Source organism: Pelophylax lessonae (assembly GCF_965119305.1).
Source record: "Pelophylax lessonae genome assembly, chromosome: 7".
NCBI classification, from domain to species: Eukaryota; Metazoa; Chordata; class Amphibia; order Anura; family Ranidae; genus Pelophylax; species Pelophylax lessonae.
The window spans coordinates 41672570-41693931 of NC_138774.1; the positions used below are offsets into that span (position 1 = coordinate 41672570).

The 21362-nt window shown below is 41.3% G+C and overlaps 1 protein-coding gene and 1 pseudogene across 2 annotated transcripts in view; both read left to right on the plus strand.

Annotated features, from left to right (window-relative positions):
• LOC309559758 (class I histocompatibility antigen, F10 alpha chain-like) overlaps positions 1-21362 on the plus strand; it is a gene marked incomplete at its 3' end in the record, with an annotated part of 301690 nt that overhangs the window by 57669 nt on the left and 222659 nt on the right. The window lies entirely within an intron of this gene.
• Positions 18324-19873, plus strand: LOC309559759 (annotated as a pseudogene). The gene is made up of 2 exons: positions 18324-18886; positions 19125-19873. The product of its transcript is annotated as an uncharacterized misc_RNA (transcript).

Below are 21362 nucleotides of genomic sequence, written 5' to 3' on the forward strand. Positions count from 1 at the left end.
ATTGCGCACGCCCGTGCAGCGGCAACAAACTACGTACATTTTTAAAAGTCTTTACAGGTTACCACTTTAGACTTACAGAGGAGGTCTACTGCAAGAATTACTGCCCTCGACCTGGCATTTGCGGCGATACCTCACATGCATGCTGCAATTGCGGTTTACATATGACACTAGACCGACACTTGCGTGCACCTTTGCGTGCAAGCACGGGAGGGACAGAGGGGCTTGAATATTTTTTTAATTTATTTTGCTTTTTTGTTATTTTGACACATTCCCTTTCATTTTTTTTTTAATCATTTTTATTGTTATCACAGTGAATTTAAATATCCCCTATGATAGCAATCTGTAGTGACAGGTACTCTTTTTTTAAAAAAAAATTGGGGTTTATTAGACTCTAGATCTCTCCTATGACTATAAAGCATCTAACCACACCAAGATTGGTGTGATAAGATGCTTTCCCAATTTCCCAATGGCGCTGTTTATTTCTGGCGAAACCAAAGTCATGCACTTAGCTTCCGGTATCTTAGGCCATAGAGATGATTGGATCCATTTTCGTCTCCAATCAGCTCTATGGTTAGATAATTGAATCACCGGCTGCACTCTCTGGTTACCCGGTGGGAGAGGAGAGCCCGAGAAAAACCGTGGAAGGCGGTGGGGGGTCCACTCCCACTACTTGTAAAAGCAGTCTAGCTGCTAATTATCCGCTAGGATAGCTTTTACATGTAAGCCAACCGCTGGCTGTAAAAAAAGATACCAAGATGATGCCTACATCTGCAGGTATCATCCTGGTATAACCACTCAAAGTCCAGCGACGTATCAGTACTTTGCTGGTCCTTGTTCAGCATATATTGTAGGTTTTTTTTTTTCTTTCATGCAGCCTTTGGGCTGCATGAAAAAAGAGAACCTAACATCATTAGACCGCCCAAAACATCCTCCAACCCACTTCTCTAATGATGGGCATACATGATAAAAACCATGTACTGTATGCCTGTTTTTTTTTAACTCCGAAGGTGAAATCACCTCCTACAGCGCTGGCATCATAGATTTCCATATATGCTGAGCGCAAACGCTGTTTGTGTCAGAATATATATAAATCAGTGTGGCAGCTAATGGGTGTACCTGCAAGGCAAACTGGTTAATAGAACAGTAAACATAAAACATTACATTGGTACCTGAAAAGTAAAAAAAAATGGTTACCAATGAAAAACATTAACAATATAGTACAGTAAAAGTAGAAAGAGTAGAAGTAAAAGAGCAGAGTAAGAACAGAAAATAAACTCAAACGACAACTATTCTTGGCTTTTTTATTTTGTTTTTTTTGTAATTTTTTTTTCTTCAACTGTAACTTTCCAGCTTAGGGTCTCTCAAAATGACGATAGCCATCGAACATCTTTTGAGACCCTAGTGTGCCCTAGACTGTGCCATTCTGTACCTTATGCTAATACTCCACTAGTGTGTGGTAGCGTTCGAAACAGTCCCTGATGCAAAAACCAGGTTGGTCAGGACAGGTGGGACAATAAGTGCGGGTCTCATGCATAAATCCGCACTTCCTACAGACACAACATCTTCTTTGGGGTGTTCTTTTGGTAGGGGTACTCGGGAGGACATGCGGAAAATACCTCCCATGCCACCGGGTCACTGCATCTGGTAGGGGAAGGTGGGCAGGAGCACCTCCTGGATACAGGTAGGCACTGATGATCTCTTCCTGGAATTCTAGGAAGGATCCAGTTCATCCTGACACTTTGTATAGCACAAAAGCGTTCAGCAAAGCCAATTGAAATAGATAAAGACACTTTTTTGTACCAGCGCCTGGCCTTACGGGCAACTAAGTACGGTGAAAAAAGCTGGTCGTTGAGGTCCACCCCTCCCATATTAAGGTTATATTCGTGGACACAGAGGGGCTTCTCCAAAACACCAGTTGCTGTATGAATTTGGACCGTCGTGTCTGCGTGAATGGAGCACAGAACGAAAACATTCCATGTATTCCTCCACTTCACTGCAAGCAATTTGTCAGTTTTCAAGCAGGCTTTTTCCCCCCGACTAAGTTGGAAATCTACATAGGGCTGAAACAACTAATCGATTATGAAAATAGTTGTCAACTATTTTCATAATCGATTAATCGGTCAGCTGATTAGTGGGCCTGCATATAGAATGCATTATTTGTTTACATATCAGGAAATACAGTGCAGCGCACATACAGCTCAGCACACCCTCCATATTTGTCAGGCTACACAGTGGAGTACACATACAGCGCAGTACACCCTCCATACATGTCAGTATAAACAGTGCAGCACACATATAGCTCAGTACCCCCCCCCCATACATTTCAGTATACACAGTGCAGCACACATACAGCTCAGTACCCCCCCCCCCATAAATGTCAGTATACACAGTGCAGCACACCTACAGCTCAGTACACCGTCCAAACATGTCAGTATACACAGTGCAGCGCATGTACAGCCCAGTACACCATCCAAACATGTCAGTATACACATTTCTCATTTCTCGTCAGTCTTTACACAGGAAAAGGAGGGGTACACTGACCATGACTGTATGGTTAGTAGTAATACACAGGACTTGCCACTATGGCTAACAGAGGGTGAAATCAGGGAAAGGTTGGATAAACTTAACACAAACAAATCACCAGGCCCGGATGGTGTACATCCGAGAGTACTCAAGGAACTCAGTAAGGTTATATCTAGACCACTGTTCGTGATCTTTGCTGACAGTATTAGGACAGGAGATGTACTAGGGGATTGGAGGAAAGCTAACGTGATTCCGATATTCAAAAAGGGTCAGAGGCATATCCCGGGAAATTATAGGCCTGTCAGTTTGACATCAATAGTATGTAAACTTCTGGAGGGGATGATAAGGGACTATATCGTAGAGTTTGCTAAAGACAACAACATCATCAGCAGTAATCAGCACGGGTTTACAAATGGGCATTCTTGTCAAACCAATCTCTTAACATTCTACGAGGAGGTGAGCTGTGAGCTAGATAGAGGCAGATAAGTGGATGTGGTGTACTTGGATTTCGCTAAGGCGTTTGATACAGTTCCCCACAAGCGCTTAATTTATAAAATAAGGTCTGCTGGTATCGACAGCAGGGTTTGCTCTTGGATACGGAACTGGCTAAAAGGGGGCGTGTCCAAAGGGTGGTAATAAACATCGCATACTCAGACTGGTCTGAGGTGGTAAGCGGGGTCCCCCAAGGCTCAGTCCTGGGACCAACCTTGTTCAATTTATTCATAAACAGCATTGAGGTCGGGATCAGGAGTTCGATATCAGTTTTTGCAGATGACACAAAATTGGGCAGGGCAATAACTGCACAGCATTAGGCAGATATCCTACAGAATGACCTGGACAAAATAATGGAGTGGGCAACGACATGGCAAATGAGGTTTAATGTGGAGAAGTGTAAGGTTTTGCACTTGGGGACTAAAAACATAAAAGCACAATACACGTTAGGAGGGGAACCCTTGGGGGAATCAAAAATGGAGATAGATCTGGGAGTCTTGGTTGATGATAGATTAGGCAATAGCATGCAATGTCAAGCGGCAGCTGCCAAAGCCAGCAGAATATTAGCATACATAAAGAAAGGGATGTATTCAAGAGATAAGACTATAATCCTTCCACTTTATAAAACTCTGGTCCGACCGCATCTGGAGTATTCTGTCCAGTTCTGGTCGCCAGTCCTCAGGAGGGATGTGTTGGAGCTGGAGAGAGTCCAGAGAAGGGCAACTAAACTGATTAGGGGATTGGAGGACCTTAATTATGAAGAGCATCTGCAATCGCTTGATTTATTCTCCCTGGAGAAGAGACGCCTGAGGGGGGACATGATAACAATTTATAAATATCTCAATGGGGATCTCGGCTTAGAAAAAATGCTATTCAGTCGAAGGGATTGCATGAGGACTCGAGGGCATACAATGCAATTAGAGGAGAAGCGTTTTAACCTCAGGCAACATGGGGGGTTCTTTACTGTTAGGGCTACAAGATTGTGGAATTCTCTACCACAAGAGGTGGTTTCTGCGGGAAGTATGGTGGCTTTCAAAAGACTCTTAGACGTACATCTCAAGGATCAGAACATTCAGGGCTATGTGAGATGATTACAGCCACACACACCTACACAGGTTGAACTGGATGGACTGTTGTCTTTATTCAACCTCACCTATGGACTGTTGTCTTTATTCAACCTCACCTACTATGTAACAGTGCAGCTCACGTACAGCTCAGTACACCATCCAAACATGTCAGTATACACAGTGCAGCACACATACAGCTCAGTACACCCTCCATACATGTTAATATACGCAGTGCAGTGCACGTACAGCTCAGTACACCCTCCATTGGAGATGGGTTTGGGCCTGTTTGGGATCTCACCTGCCTGATCCCGCCAGGAAGCTGACACTGCACATGGCTAATCACAGGCAGTCAGACATTTCCCAATCTGTGCAGCTGTGGATCGGGATCTGTCTGTAACGCTCCTGCGTTTCTAGTATGGTGTGGATTTTCAGCTGCAGAAGAATTTCCACTTCAGTAGTCATGTAAGAGATATGCTGAGATACCATTCCCAACCTCAATGACTCATCATGTGTGGAAGGTCTTATTTCAGCCAGTAAATACACACAATCAACAAGCTGGTTCCTAGTGTGACTTTATGTATGTATTTAACACAATGATGAAGGTTTAAGAGATAGGTTGAGTGGAGGTGGTAGGTGACAGACACTTGAAGGTAAGACAGTAGCAGATGGATGTAGGTAGGTTTAGCAATCATGTATGGTAGCAGATGACAGAGTAGCAGGTGGACATACAAGAGAGATCAACCCAGTGCAGGAATAAGTAGCAGTAGTCTTAAGAGCTAGCAATCTAGTTATGCAGATGTGGTAAACAGTCTTTACTATGCAGAGCTAGATAGTGTAAGCTTAGTATACGTTTAGAGAAATTTCCCCTGCGGGATACTTAGCACTAATAGCAATACAGCCGGAGGGTGGTTCAGGAGGAGCGGATGATCCGATAGCGGGATGCAGGGATCAGCGCAGCGAGGTCCGTCAGCGAGGTAAGCTTGCAAGCATGAAAGCTTCAAGCCAAGTTAGCATCCAGGTAAGGGTGTTTGAACGAACACATGTGAGTGAGAACCGGCGATTTAAATAGCCATCTAGTCCGGCGCTGAGTGATGACAGCTTCAGTCTTAAAGGTGTATGCGCACCTTTCCAAAGGGCGCATACACTTATGAAAAGAGTAATTTAGGGTACCAAAGGTACCGGAACATTACACTGTCCCAGTGTCGGTGGGATCCTGAACAGGCCCAAGCTCTTACCTACCCTACATACATGTCAGTATACAAAAAGCAGCACACATATAGCTCAGTACACCCTCCATACATGTCAGTATACACAGTACAGCACACATACAGTTCAGTACACCCTCTATATATGTCAGTAATCATGTGAATGTGTGAGGAGCAATGCCTCATGGGACATATAGTCTCCTACCTTGCTATAGGGGAACTCTATATTATACTATGCAGCTTGCTATAGGGGCACTCTTAAGACAGGAGGAGCAAGAAGTACCGACAGGGCACCCCAGAAGAGGAAGTACTCCCTGATATCAATTACTGATACCTATTTTTATTGTCGAGATGTTTTTTTTTTTTTTAAGACTAATGAAAAATTATTACCGTTTCTTTACAATTATGAAGAACAGTTCTTCTGTGACTTTGAAATTGCGCTACTTCAGCGTGATTTCAAAGCCGCAGATCAGTGCAATTTGGACCTCTAAAATCTTTGCGGCTTGCAACTTCATTTAACAGAACTCAATGAAAGTCAATGAAAACCCAAAAAAAGGGTATAGGTTTTAGTATTAGAACATTTGCACGAGTGCAAATTCTTAGTATTGGCACCAATACCGGTATGGGTTCAACACTAGTATATGTGTATATATATCTTCTGTTAGAGTAGATTAGATATTTTGTTCCATCACAATATAGCTACAAATTCTGAAAGGAAACCCTCTGCACACTACCAGCAAACTATGCAATGAAAAACAGATATTTAGTCCATCCAGAATTTGTAGTGTTAATGTGGTCACACCCCTTTATTACCTGATCGTTAAAATACACGTACATGCTATTGGAATTTGAGCACAGGTATATCTTTTCTCTGTTGTAATGCAGGTCAGTGACCAGATCTGAACCTAGTAGCTCTCCCCCATCTTGTGTCTCTATGCCCCAGGTTGGCATGGTGTCCACCCCAGTATTTGTAGTGGCAAAGCAGAGTAGGACTGGCCATAAGAGGGATTACTTTGACGCAGTTGGTCAGCTTAAACATGTATTGCAATATATGTGAACTAAATATCCCTGTTTTTCATTGCAAAGTTTGCTGGAAAGGGTGTAGCAGTGTGCAGAGGGTCCATCCAGAATTTGTAGTGTTAATATGTGGTCACACCCCTTTATCACTTGATAGTTTAAATACATGAAAAAGCTATTGGGATTTGAGCACAGGTATATCTCTTCTTATCATATAGCCGGTTATTTGTATTTACCACTGCAAAGAATTCAAGAATATTTTTTTTATTTCTTTTTTTAAACTTAATAATTAAATTATACGCCACACTTTTTATTTTTTTTTATTTTATCTGATTAATCGAAACAATAATCGGACAACTAATCGATTATAAAAATAACCGTTAGTTGCAGCCCTAAATCTAGAAGCCATTGGGGGACCCCCCGGCGATTAGTTTGAACGGTGCCACATGTGCCAATTTGAAATTCGAGCAGGTGACTAAAAAGTGGCACGCTTGAATAAAAATTGTCCACATACAAATGGTACCCCTTTCCGAATAAGGGTGACACCAAGTCCCAAACTATCTTGCCGCTGCTCCCTATGTAGTCTGGGCAGTTGGGGGGCTCCACAGTGCTATCTTTACCCTTGTAAACACGAAAACTAACTGTATAGCCTGTGGCCCTGTCACACAGCTTATACAGCTTGACCCTGTACCTGGCACGCTTGCTGGGGGGAAACTGCTTGATAGCAAGGCGGTCAGAAAACTTAATGAGGGACTCATCAATGCAGACAACTTGTTGGGTGGTAAACAAGGCTGCAAAACTCTGATTTGAAGTGGTTTACGAGGGGCCGAATTTTGTGGAGCCAGTCATATCCAGGGTCACTCCGAGGACGACAGAGTTCATTGTCACTGAAGTGCATGAACCGCAGAATTTCCTCTTATCACGTCCTGCCCATGGAAGCAGAGAACACGGATATATGGTGAATTGGGTTAGCGGACCAATATAACCGCAAGTCACTCCTTTTAGTTATACCCATGTTGAGGGAAAGGCCCAGAAAAGTCTTAAACTCGGAAACCCTTATAGGTTTCCAGCCAAATGGTCTGGCAAGGGACAAATTTGGGTTTGCGGCGATATATTGACCAGCATATAAATTGCTTTGGTCCACAATAGATCTGTAAAGATCTTCTGTGAAAAACAGCTTGAAAAAATCAAGGGGAGTAAAATTGGCTGTTTCCATGTGAATTCCAGGGTTGGCAGTGAATGGGGGAAGTACGGGCGCTGTAGAATCTGGAGGCTGCCAATTAGGATGTGCCAGCGCATCAGGGAGGACACTATGGGCTCTACGGGCCTGTCTTCGAATTCTTGGTGGCTGCGGGCCATTACTTGTGCTAGCCACCGCACCAGCTTCAACTGCACTTATGGGACTCGCCACGTCACCAAGTGTTACTGCAGTGCTGGTTTCACTATGACCAGGATGTACTAGGCCGCTGGTGCTTGCCAGTTCACCAGAATTTTAAATGGCACTAGTACCAACTCTCTGCTCCATACAAGCACCCTGCAATTTCTGCACCTCAGCAACTCCAGAACGGGGTCGGGTACGCCTGACCTTAGCAGGGACCCATCCGTCATCGGAGCTATCTGTCAGGGAGCCACTGCTTTCTACAGGCTCGTATACTGACCCTGATTCTGCCAGTGAGACGTTTCCATCGCTCTCATCTGACATGGTCAGTATGCTGTAGGCCTTGTCACTAGTGTACCTCCGTTTGGAAATTTTAGCAACTAAATTTATAGGTACCTAGTGCGACTCACAGGTAAAAAAGCACCTGGTTGTCGAGGACTATTTCAACCACTACAAAAAAAAACTGCTAGTGCTAGCAGGGATCAGGCCTGACTCTACTAACGCTGCAGTTTTGTGTGATGTGTTTTTGGAAGTGACAGTAATCTATTGATTACTGCACTTGCCTGGGTGGGGTGGGAGGAGGGGCTAAATGCATGTGCTGGCAGTTGTCGTGACCGTTACTGCTAACGCTGCGTTTTGGGAACCCTAAACTATTGGGGGCGCTAGTATAGTTCTGATCAGATCAAAGATATTGATCCGTTCAGATACTATACTAGTAATGGAGGTCATCAAAGTAATATACTCGCGCCTAGGAGTTGAAATGTAACAAATGTATTAAATGGGGAGCAGCAAGTAGTAAGAATCACTATCAGAAGATAGTGATCTCAAATTGGTAAGAAAAATGGTGCGATACTGCGCTACCCCTATGTAAGTGATAGAAAACTTATGATGTGCAACTAATCAGTATAAGTGCACGTGTGAACATGAAACCAATACTATTGTGCTAAGTTGCCATAATTGCTGATATTAATATAAATAATTAGAATAATAAATAAATAAATAGGTACAAAATTAATAGCGTGTTAAATCTAAAGTGCACGTGCCAACATATAACTTAATAAGGTGCTAATTAGTACATACTTTACAATGACATGTAAAAAATATATTATTATATCATAAGAACATGCATTCCAATAAAAAAGTCCATATAGTGAATATTAGATGAAATAGTGCAAAGCCGTGCTCAAAAGAAAGTCTCTTAAAGTGAAAATTGGGATCGTGCGTGCCGGTGATCCTTGAATGCTATCACTCTGTGCCAGAGAGGTAAGGTAGCACACTTACCAGACGATGTGGATTCTTATGGCGTACGCCGATAAGAATCTAAAACGCTTGTACTGCTGCTCCTGTGGTATGGATGGACGAATGGGCGGTCTCGTTATGGATACGGGTGTATGCTCAGTATGGAAGAAAAAGGAAAAAAAGGCTCCTCATAGTGTAGAAGGTTTTTTACCTTTATTCAAAAATTCTAAAACCACATCAATCTTCATAAAATGTCCATAAAAACCCCCAAAACGACACTGCAGCTTAAAAACTTGGACACTCCAAAATAAAATCACTCCAAATGTAAACATGCGTGACACATCAAAAAGGATTTGACCAAAAAAACACTCAGGTCAACAGATATAATCCACCGCTAGTGAGCTCCTGTATTGCCTTGCGGCTGTGAGAAAACAGGACGCTGGCTCTCTCCGCTCGTGTGCGCCGTTCCCGGAAGTGTGGGTTCCGGCGTGCGGTCCAGCTGCTAGCTCAAAGCGAGGCAACGTGCGTGCCAACTTGACGCGTTTCGTCAGAGTGTGACGTCTTCGGAAGTGGTACGCACGTTGCGTTTCAGCTTGGTTATATACCAAAACATTTACTCATTTCCGCTACTTCATCCTCACAAATGACCTATGGACCGGAAGCAATTCACTAGATTCATGATCTGTGTTTAATAATCTTATTATCCAATGAACCCTAGTTCCAAATCATCATCCAGAAAGAATGATGGATCATTTTATGTCGGCATCTTTCCGGCTGTTTTTATCCCATCATCGGGAAAGGATAATGGATTATTTTGCGTCAATATCTTTCCGACTGTCTTTAACCCCCTATCAGCGGCCATTATTATAGTAATATACTAATAGAAATTCACATCCAGATGTATGAATAAGTGATTAGCTTCAGTTTACATAATAAGCTTATCTATAATTCTTAATAAGACAATATATATATTGGCAGATATAAATATGAAAATAAAAATAAAAAATAAAAAAATATATAAAAATAATAGAAATAAAAATATAAATATAAATAAAAATAAAAATAAAAATAAAAATAAAATAAAATAAAAATAAAAATAAAAATAAAAATAAATAAAAATAAAAATAATAATAATAATAAAAGTAAAAAATATATAAATAAATAAAAAAAATAAAAAAAAAAATAAAAAAATATAAAATAATAGGTGGAAATAAATATAAAAATGAAAATAAAAATATATAATAATAAATAAAAAAATATTAAATGTAAATTTTATCTGTCCCATATATATATTACTTATTATGGTACATCTTAACAACACCTCATTAAATAACTGTTATTTCCTTAAAAAAACATGATATGCAGTTAATAATTGGATATAAAACAGTTTATGTCCAAATCTTTATTCATTCCCTTCGGTTGTATAGTGTCTAATTCACAGATCCAGAACGTTTCATTCTTGGATATGGCTATTTTTCTGTTACCTCCTCTCCAATGCGATTCCACTGTATCAATCCCACAAAACTGTGCTAATGTGGGGTCTCTGTTGTGGTAAATTCTAAAGTGCATTGAGAGACTATGCTTTTTAAATCCCTTCTTAATATTATTCAGATGTTCCCCTATTCGAATGCTCAACTTTCTTGTGGTGCGGCCCACATATTGTAGGCCGCATGGGCAAGTAATCAGGTACGTAACGTGGGTTGTAGCACATGTAATCAGTTTTTTTATTTGGTACTCTTTAGATGTCGTGTGAGATTTAAAAGAAGTTTGTTTCCTGTTTTTTATTTTTACTGTATTACATGCTTTACATTTTTTGCATGCATAAAAACCTTTAAAATCCAAGAAATTTGATCCCATCCTCTTGGGTGGGTCTGGGATGTTATGAACTAGTTTATCCCTCAGGTTGGGCACTCTGCGGTATATGAAGGATGGTTTGGGGGGTAGGATCCCCTTCAAGGTGTTGTCTCTCATCAATATGTGCCAATGCCGCCTTATTACTTTTTCAACTTGTCTATAGTTCCTATGATATTGTGTTATAAAGGCTAGGTTAAAGTGACTAGTGCTTAGATCCTTATTTTTATCCTTATCCACTAATAGGGTTTTTCTATCCACCTTACTAATATTATCTCTCAATGCGACTAATTCTTTTGCCTTGTACCCCTTATCTGTGAATCTATCTATTAAAGTATTGGTTTGCTGCACATAGTCTATATCATCCCTACAATTCCTCCGCATTCTTAGCATTTGTCCTTTTGGAATGCCTTTGATCCATCGCGGATGATGACAACTGTGTGTTGGTATATATCCGTTTCGATCAGTGCTTTTAAAATAAGTTTTTGTGTAAAATTTCCCCTGTTTAAAACTTATTGTTAAATCTAAAAAATTCACCTCAGTTTTACTGTAAGTTCCCGTGAAATTTATTTTGTAATTGTTGATGTTCATTTCATCCATGAAGATCTTTAGGGTCTCCTCCGTTCCTGCCCATATAATAATAATGTCATCAATGTATCTTTTGTAAACTAGGAGATCTGTATTATTTTTTTGGAAGATTTCTTCTTCCTCCCATTTACTAAGGAATATATTGGCGACACTTGGGGCATATTTTGCCCCCATGGCTACGCCTCTGTGTTGCCTGTAATATTGGCCATCATGCCAGAAGTAGTTGCTACCCATGGCAAGGTCCAACATTTCACCTATTAGAATTTGTTGGTCGTGTTTTAAGTCTGTCTTTTCCTTCAAGGCCCACATGACCGCTCGTAAGGCATCTGTTTGGTCTATGTTGGTGTACAACGACTCAACATCTATTGTGGCCATGATCAGGTTAGGGGTACCTTGTACTCCATCTAAGATGTTGATTAGCTGTTTGCTATCCCTCAAGTAGGCCGGGTAGGTCTGTGCTAGGGGTTGTAAGTGGGAATCCAGATACTCCCCCATTCTAGAGAAGATGGAATCTATTCCATTAATGATGGGTCTGCCCGGTTGTGCTGTAGTGCTTTTGTGCATTTTAGGGACTTGGTATATAACGGGGAGCCTGGGGTGATCCGGGATAAGGTATCTATATTCTTTTTTGTTCAGTATACCTCTTTTATGTGCCTTTTTTAGTAATATTTTACATTTACTTCTATATTTCTTGGTGGGGTTATTTTTTATTTTTTCATATGTGGATAGATCCTGTACCAATCTATTTAGTTCCTGTTTGTACATGTCCTTGGTTAAAATCACTATCCCGCCCCCCTTATCAGCGGGGCGGATGACTATATTCTTCCTATTTTCTATTTGTTTTATACCTTCCCATATTTCTTTCTTGGTTTTGCCTTTATTTTTAGTCACGTCTTTTAAATCTTGAGCTACCATATTTTTAAAAGTCTCTGTAAAATGATTGTTAGGGGGTTTAGGATTAAAAGTAGATTTATTTTTAAGATCACTATGTTTAAAATGACTGGGTGGGGAAGAAGGGTTTAAAACTGGAGCCAAGTCTTTCTCTTTCAGATGAAAATGTTTTTTAATATTAACTTTCCTTATAAACTTTTGCAGGTCTATAAAGGTTTGAAACTCGTTAAAATTGTTGTCAGGTGTGTATATGGAGGTGTTTGGTGTGTATATGTGTGTGTTAGTGGCAATCAAAGGGTTAACTAATATTTCTAACTATGCGGCGGGGATCTGCGCTGTCCTAGGTTGACACTAACTAGCGATAATGCTAACTAATGTCACCTGTGACACTAATGTAGTGATTGTTGTAAATTTTATATATATATATTTTATAGATATGTGTGTGTATGTGTGTGTGTATGTGTGTGTGTATATATATATATATATATATATATATATATATATATATACAGTGGGGATCGAAAGTTTGGGCACCCCAGGTAAAAATTTGTATTAATGTGCATAAAGAAGCCAAGGAAAGATGAAAAAATCTCCAAAAGGCATCAAATTACAGATTAGACATTCTTATAATATGTCAACAAAAGTTAGATTTTTTTTACATCATTGACACTTTCAAAATTACAGAAAACAAAAAAATGGCGTCTGCAAAAGTTTGGGCAGCCTGCAGAATTTATAGCATGCACTGCCCCCTTTGCAAGGCTGGGACCTGCCAGTGTCATGGATTGTTCTCAATCATTATCTGGGAAGACCAGGTGATGTCAATCTCAAATGTTTTAAATGCCCAGACTCCTCTGACCTTGCCCCAACAATCAGCACCATGGGATCTTCTAAGCAGTTGTCTGGAAAACTGAAACTGAAAATAGTTGACGCTCACAAAGCTGGAGAAGGCTATAAGAAAATAGCAAAGCGTTTTCAGATGTCAATATCCTCTGTTCGGAATGTAATTAAGAAATGGCAGTCATCAGGAACAGTGGAAGTTAAAGCAAGATCTGGAAGACCAAGAAAAATATCAGACTGAACAGCTCACAGGATTGTGAGAAAAACAATTCAAAACCCACGTTTGACTGCACGATACCTCCAGAAAAATCTGGCAGACACCGGAGTTGTGGTACACTATTCCACTATAAAGAGATACTTGTACAAATATGGTCTACATGGAAGAGTCATCAGAAGAAAACCTCTTCTATGTCCTCACCACAAAAATCAGCGTTTGAACTTTGCAAATGAACATATAGACAAGCCTGATGCATTTTGGAAACAAGTTCTGTGGACCGATGAGGTTAAAATTGAACTTTTTGGCAGGAATGAGCAAAGGTACATTTGGAGAAGAAGGGGCACAGAATTTAATGAAAAGAACCTCGGTCCAACTGTTAAGCATGGGGGTGGATCAGTCATGCTTTGGGATTGTATTGCAGCCAGTGGCACAGGGAACATCTCACGAGTAGAAGGAAAAATGGATTCAATAAAATTTCAGCAAATTTTGGATGGTAACTTGATGCCATCTGTGAAAAAGCTGAAGTTAAAGAGAGGATGGCTTCTACAAATGGATAATGATCTTAAACACACCTCGAAATCCACGGGGGATTACATCAAGAGGCGTAAACTGAAGGTTTTGCCATGGCCTACACAATCTCCTGACCTCAACATAATTGAAAATCTATGGATAGACCTTAAAAGAGCAGCGCGTGACAGACAGCCCAGAAATCTCAAAGAACTGGAAGACTTTTGTAAAGAAGAATGGGCAAAGATACCTCAAACAAGAATTGAAAGACTCTTGGCACGCTACAAAAAGTGTTTACAAGCTGTGATACTTGCCAAAGGGGGCAGTACAAGATATTAACTCTGCAGGGTGCCCAAACTTTTGCAGACACCATTTTTTTGTTTTCTGTTATTTTGAAAGTGTAAATGATGGAAATAAAATCTAACCTTTGTTGATATATTATAAGAATGTCTAATCTGTAATTTTAATGCCTTTTGGAGATTTTTCCATCTTTCCTTGGCTTCTTTATGCACATTAATACAAATTTTTACCTGGGGTGCCCATACTTTCGATCCCCACTAATTAGCAATATACAGTGTACAGATAAACAAGCAAAAATATTGGTAATTGCAGTAGTTATTGAATACATCACATCAGGAAGATCTCATAGAGGGTGACAGGTGTGTGAGGCTGCCGTCCAATGAGATTGATCGATGTTGTATTGGATATACATGAAATTCATAGAGCCAATTTGCTCGACATGTTTCGCTTAGATAGCTTCATCTGGAGCTAGTAGTGAAATGCTCTGTATGATTAAAAAACATTACTAGCTAATAGAAAAGTGTGAACATATGCACATATAGCCAGCATTTTGTAACATCAGGAAATCACACAATCAAAAAAAGAGGGGTTACAAATTAAACACAGATTACTATTTAACCACTTAACGACCAGCCACGTAGACCTACGTCGGCTGACTTTGAGTGGTTATACCGGGATGATGCCTCTAGCTAGAGGCATCATCCCGGTACCGTTGTGTGAAGCCGACGGTCGGCTTTCCGTCGGTAATGATCGATGCGGCTCGGGAGCCGCTCGATCGTTACCCGGGGGGGGCGGGAGGGGACGTCCCCCCCCTCCCGCCACCTTCCGCGGCTTTGCTCGGGGCTCCCGTCCCACCGGGAGCCCCGAGCACCCAGCCGGCGCGTCCGCCGGCTGGATGGAGTCCCGATGAATGCCGGAAACGGCATCGATCGGGGCTCCGATGACGTAACCCGGAGGCGGCGTCCATGACGTCACATCCGGGTTACTGTGCTGCAAAAGGCGGCAGATTTGAAAAACGGCTGTATGCAAAAATGCCGTTTTCGGCGTTTTGCATACAGGGAAGTGTAGTGGAGGGGTCTAGGGTCTTTTAGACCCTCGATCCCTCCATAAAGTGTACCTGTCACACATATTGCTGTCACAAGGGATGTTTACATTGCTTGTGACAGCAATAAAAGTGATCAGATTTTTTTTTTTTTCAAAAACCTGTAATAAAGTTAAAAAAAAAGAAAAAATAAATAGGAAAAAAAAAAAATTTAGCCGCCCCCATCACCGTTAGCTCGCGCACAAAAAAAAACGTATACGCAAGTCGAGCCGCAAATGAAATCGCTGTTCAAACCACACATGTGAGGTATCGCCGCGATCGCCAGAGCGTGGGCAATAATTTAAAAAAAAGAGCTACACTCTAACTCTAAACTGGTAACCGTTAAATAAATTTAAAGCGTCGCAGATTGAGATCTCTATTGACCGTAGTTTGTCGCCATCCCACGGGGGGGGCGCAATTTTAAACCGTAACATGTTTGGTATCTATTTACTCGGCGTGACATCATCTTTCACAATATACAAAAAAAATGGGCTAACTTTACTGTTTAGTATTTTTTAAATGCAGTGAAATGTGATTTTTCAAATTTTTTCCAAAAAAATGGTCGTTTTAAAGACCGCTGCGCAAATACCGCGTGACAAAAATTTTTGCAATGACCGACATTTTATTCTCCAGAGTCTTTGCTAAAAAAATATATATAATGTTTGGGGGTTCTAAGTAGTTTTCTAGGAAAAAATACTGGTTTTAACTTGTGAACAAAAAGTGTCCGAAATAGGGCTGGGTGTAAAGTGGTTAAACAGAGTAATAAAATGTATTGCCATAGGTGATAGCCAGAACCTGAGGAATAGGCGGGGTGTGCCGAGTAGCCAGGGAGGCCCGACAGGGTCATATGTGGGGGTCCACGCAGTATATTCTTATACCACAGGGTATAGTCGAAGGTAAGCATTTCACTACTAGCTCCAGTTGAAGTTATCTAAGCGAAACATGTCGAGCAAATTGGCTCTTTGAATTTCATGTATATCCAATACAACATCGATTGATCTCGTTGGACGTCAGCCTCACACACCTGTCACCCTCTATGAGATCTTCCTGATGTGATGTATTCAATAACTACTGCAATTACCAATATTTTTGCTTGTTTATCTGTACACTGTATATTGCTAATCAGCTACATTGGTTACATTTACTAAAAACGCCTTTTTTGAGGCGCAATGTTGACATTTTGTAATTTTAGTTGTGATTTAATAAAATTGTTATTTTAATTACTCAGTGCCTTCAAAGTCCATGCTTCTCCAACCAATCCATTTTCCAACCTGATTACAAATGCAAATTAGGAAATTTCCTTATGCAAATTAGGAAATTTCCTGAAGGGTTTTATGACTGCAGTTGTCCATAGCCAGAAAGACAAAAGCAGACCAAAGGCCTAATAAAACTGGCCAATCAAATTGCTTATTCTGGTCCTCAATGAGGAAAAAAATGTATATTAGGAAATGGGTTGTGTTGGCTAAGTTATGACAGGAGAAGATTGGTTCTCTGAAGATGAAAGAAATGTACTGTCATCCTCCTTGTAAATGCATCTCTCTGGAAGAACTGAATCGTTGCAAGAATAACTCGCATTATAGTAATAATTAATGAATACTACTACTAATATTATTACATCACTACATTGGTGCCGTGACCCGTGACTTAAGTAAATTTACTGCGGCGGTCAGCCCCTGCCAGGCAGAGTGACGTTAATTAACGTCACTAGCCTGGGAGGGTCTGGGGAGCGAGCGCGCGCCCGCGGAGGCCGCTCCCGCGCGATCACGGACCCCCCCGCGCGTGTGACTGGCGGACCCGATGTCCGCCGGTCACTCGGCGATCGTCGGGGGAGAGGGAGAAAGTCAGGCGGCTTGTGTAAACAAGCCACCTGTCATTCTCCTCGGTGTAAAAACACTGATCAGACGGATCTACTATGTAGATCCGTTGATCAGTGTCCTTACACCTCAAGCCACAGCCAATCACAGTAGAAAGCACGCCCCTAGGGACACACACAGCCCCTCCCTCCCAAATAAAGTTAACCCCTTCACTACCAGTGTATTTTTACAGTAACAGTGCATATATATAGCACTGATTACTGTAGAAATGTCACTGGTAACCCCAAAAGTGTAAAAAATGTCAGTCAAGGGTCCGATCTGTCCGCCGCAATGTCGCAGTACCGCAAAAAAAATCGCAGATCGCCGCCATTACGCGTTAAAAAAAAAACAACAAAAATCTTTCCCTTTGTTAGTAAACGCGATAACTTTTGCGCAAACCAATAAAAATACGCTTTTTGCGATTTTTTTTTTTTTTTTACCAAACATAGGTAGGATAAAACAAATTGTCCGAAAATGTTAAAAAATTTAGATTTTTACATTTTTTTTTTTTTGGGGAATTTCATATAAAAAAATGTGAAAAATATTGTTATTTTTGCAAAATTTACGCTCCTTTTTTTGTTTATAGCGCAAAAAGTAAAAATCGCACAGGTGATCAAATACCACCAAAAGAAAGCTCTGTTTGTGGGAAAAAAAGGACGTCAAATTCGTTTAGGTACAGCGTTGCACGACCGCGCAATTGTCCGTTAAAGTCACGCAGTGCAGAATCGCAAAATACCCCCTGGTCGTTTAGCAGGAAAATCCTCCGGGGCTTAAGTGGTTAAAGAGGAAGTAAACCCTCCTCTGACACTTTTACCTATAGATAAGCCTATGATAAGGCTTACCTATAGGTACTGTAAATATCTCCTAAACATGCACCGTTTAGGAGATATTTACCTTGCATGCAGCCAGTGACGTCACTGGCGCATGCGCTCTGAAGGAACGGCCGCTGGTGCCGTTCCTTCAGAGTCCTGTGCCGTGACCAATCAGATGGCCGGATGCTGCAATCCCGGAAGACGGGCGACTGGACATGTCGCCCGTCATACAGGTAAGCGGGCGGCACGGCGGGGGCTCGTTCTAAGGTAAGTATTTCATAATGTGCTAGTATGTAATATATATATATATATGGGGTTTACAACATCTTTAAGACGGTGAGGACCCAGGAAGGAAGTTTTGAACCCCAGGATCTGGAGAAGATTATAAGCTTAGGAACCCTAACAGTTGGTAAGTGTACCTTGTTCCTTATTTTCTGAATAGCTATTTATTTTATTTCTTGCACAATGGCTTTGGCTGTGTCTGGTTGTGACAATAGCACTAAGGGAGAGAATGTGAATATGTGGCTGCTAAATTATATAAAAGTCATGGGGACCTTATGAGATTCCCCAAGAATATAGACAGTCCAGTGCTTTTTATCTGATAGTGTCTTTGATAAGAAAACAAACAATAAGAAACATAAGGGTATCATTATTCAGGGATTATTGTCTTGTTGTAAAGAATTATTGGAGGAGATTAAGGGGAAAGAGCAGCAAATTCTAGAACAGGCTCAGAGATATGAGGTTATGGAGAAAGAGTTGAATGAGAGGATATCGGATCTCAGGTTACATGCTATTACTACTGGGGAGGCGCTGATTGAGAAGGCTAAATTATGTGATGGTTTAGGTCGGGAGAATGAAGAATTGTCAGTAAAAATACAAGTTGTTGAGAAACAGTTGGAGGAATGTAAACATGCTGCTAACATTGCTTTTGATAAATTGGCAGAAAATCTAATTACGCGCACCAAAATGATACCTCTAAAATTAAGCTTGAGGGCTCTTTCACACAGGCGGACCGTTCAGATCTGCCTGTCAGTTTTTTTGGCGGATCTGAACGGTCCCCCCATGCATCCCTATGGGGCATCGGATGTCAGCGGAGAGTCCGCTGACATCCGATCCGTCAAATCTGGACGGATGGAAACCCTATTTTCCATCTGTCCAGCGGATCGGATCGGATGGGATCGGATGAGAATGGACCGACGGTCCGTTCCCATCCGATTTCCCCCATAGAGATGCATAGGGAACTGACAGCTGTGTCTCCGCACGGAGTGTGTCAAAGGGGCCTGATACCAAAGATTATAAGCCAATATATCCCTGGGATGAGTTAAATGCAGCCACATGTATACCAGCAGCTCCTACCACTACAACCACTGTATTAAACACTGACAATTCAAGTGAAGTTCAATTGATCAGAAAACAATTAAAGCAACAGGAGATGGAAGCCATTGTAAGAGAGATAGGACAAGTACCCCGCTATGATGTAAATAGATTCATGAAATGGTTTTGTGATTTGCAGAGAGTCAGAGACATACAATTTGAATATAGAAGACCTAGCGAGAATTTTGCAGAAAAGTGCAGGCAATGGATTGTGGGCACAGATTTTGCAAAATTGTGGCCAGCTTTCTAAAACTAAGGATGTTTTAAAGGAATTGTTAAAGGCATTGTATGGCGTGACAACAAATGTGTCCTTGTCAGGAAAAATTAGACAGATGAAGAATGTATGCCCATATGAAATTGCAGATAGAATTAGCAGTGTGATGGAATATGTAATGACTGAAAATCCAGGTTTTGAACATGGTGGTTTAATTCACAGGGCAATGTTATTAGAAGCATTAGATAATGATGTCAGGGAAGGTATTTTATCTGTTACACCTGATCCTAGTGATTATAATGATATTTTGTTGAGAGCGGATAATTTGTGGAGGAGAAAGGGCAGAGAGTACAGTATGGCGGTTGATGCAGCTAGAATTTTTAGAGTCGAGAGTCAGCAAGATAGAGTTGATTTTAAAGGACCATGAAGGGGAAGAACCTATTATTGTTCAGGAAGTTATAGAAGGCCATAAACCAGAGAAAAGCCTAGCAAACAGCCTTGGGTGCCATTTAATGAAATCAGAAGTGAGAGAGATCGTTTGCAGGAGGAGCTTAATAAGATACAGGAAGAAATGGAAAAAATAAAAGCAGGAGAGGTCAAAATAGCAGTAGTCAGTGGCGGCTGGTGCTCAAAATGTTTGGGGGGGGGGGGGGCGCAAACAGAAAAATGTAATAGGCATTGCTTTGCGGCAAAAAAAACGCTGTAAAAAATTGCATGACTTTGAGGTCACAAAAGTGTGAAAGGGGCCTTCAGTAATTAAGGTAATTAAGGACCTTAACATGACCGACAAACTTCAAACAAGTACTGAGGCACATGAGGAGGTGAGCGAACATCTTGTAACGAATATAAATGTTCAACCCAGTACTTCTGATATCCCCTCAGAGGATCTCTCCTGTGGTCGGATAGCAGAAGCAGTGGCGGCATTGTTGGCACCCACGATCAAACATACAGTAGAAACAGCCATAACGCAGGGGCTTACACAGATACAAAGAGACCTGCAAATGTACAAACAGCAAATACAGGAAGCAGAGATGAGAATCTCCTCTTTGGAAGATGAAATGATAGATAACAGTAGAGAGCTATCCGCACACGACAATGCTCTACAGATGTTGCAAGAAAAGATAGAGGACCTAGAAAATCGCTCTAGACGGAACAATCTCCATATTATTGGGGTCCCAGAAACGTTTAAATCTGAGGCGCTTTCTCATCTCTGCTCTGTTGAAATTCCAAAGGCATTAGGAATACTAGCTACTTGTGTAGTAGAACGAGCACACAGGATTGGTAGCATCAACGAAGGCAGGAATAATATCAGACCCGTTATAGTAAGGTACTTGAATTATGCGGATAAAAACCTAATTTCTCTTACGTCCTCCGACAGTCGCCGCCTCTTCATATTCGTCACATATGGGGTATTAGACTTTGCTCCGAAGGAGTAGCTAGGCAACAGAATATGTTAACAATAAAGCTTTAACATATCCCACCCTCAAGGGGTGGTCCCCTCAGTCAATACCCTCCTACTTCCTGCAACCATATCTCAGTTTTAATGTCTAGCTTGTCAGGAGTGGCTGGCTCTCTCTGTGCTGGGACTTTCTGTCCCAGACTCTTTCTTCTTTTTAATATTTTGTTTGAGTTTTTCTCTCTACCTTTATTTAGCTGTTATTTTGTCAGCGTTAGTTAGTTCTTCGGACGAAGAGGATCATGCGGACTGGGTCTCGGGCTGATCCCCCTGGTCGCAGGTCGTGGGTCAGTGGCTTCCCAGTCTGCCATTGAGCGTTCAGCCAGGTAACGCTCCTGGCACAGTGAACCACCCATCCCTGTTCGGTGCAGGGATGATTGGTGAGGTGGCTACCTCACTGGACGCTGTGTGGTTTCTTAACCCCCATTTTGTGCGTCTTGAATTGCGACTCTCCCTGCCT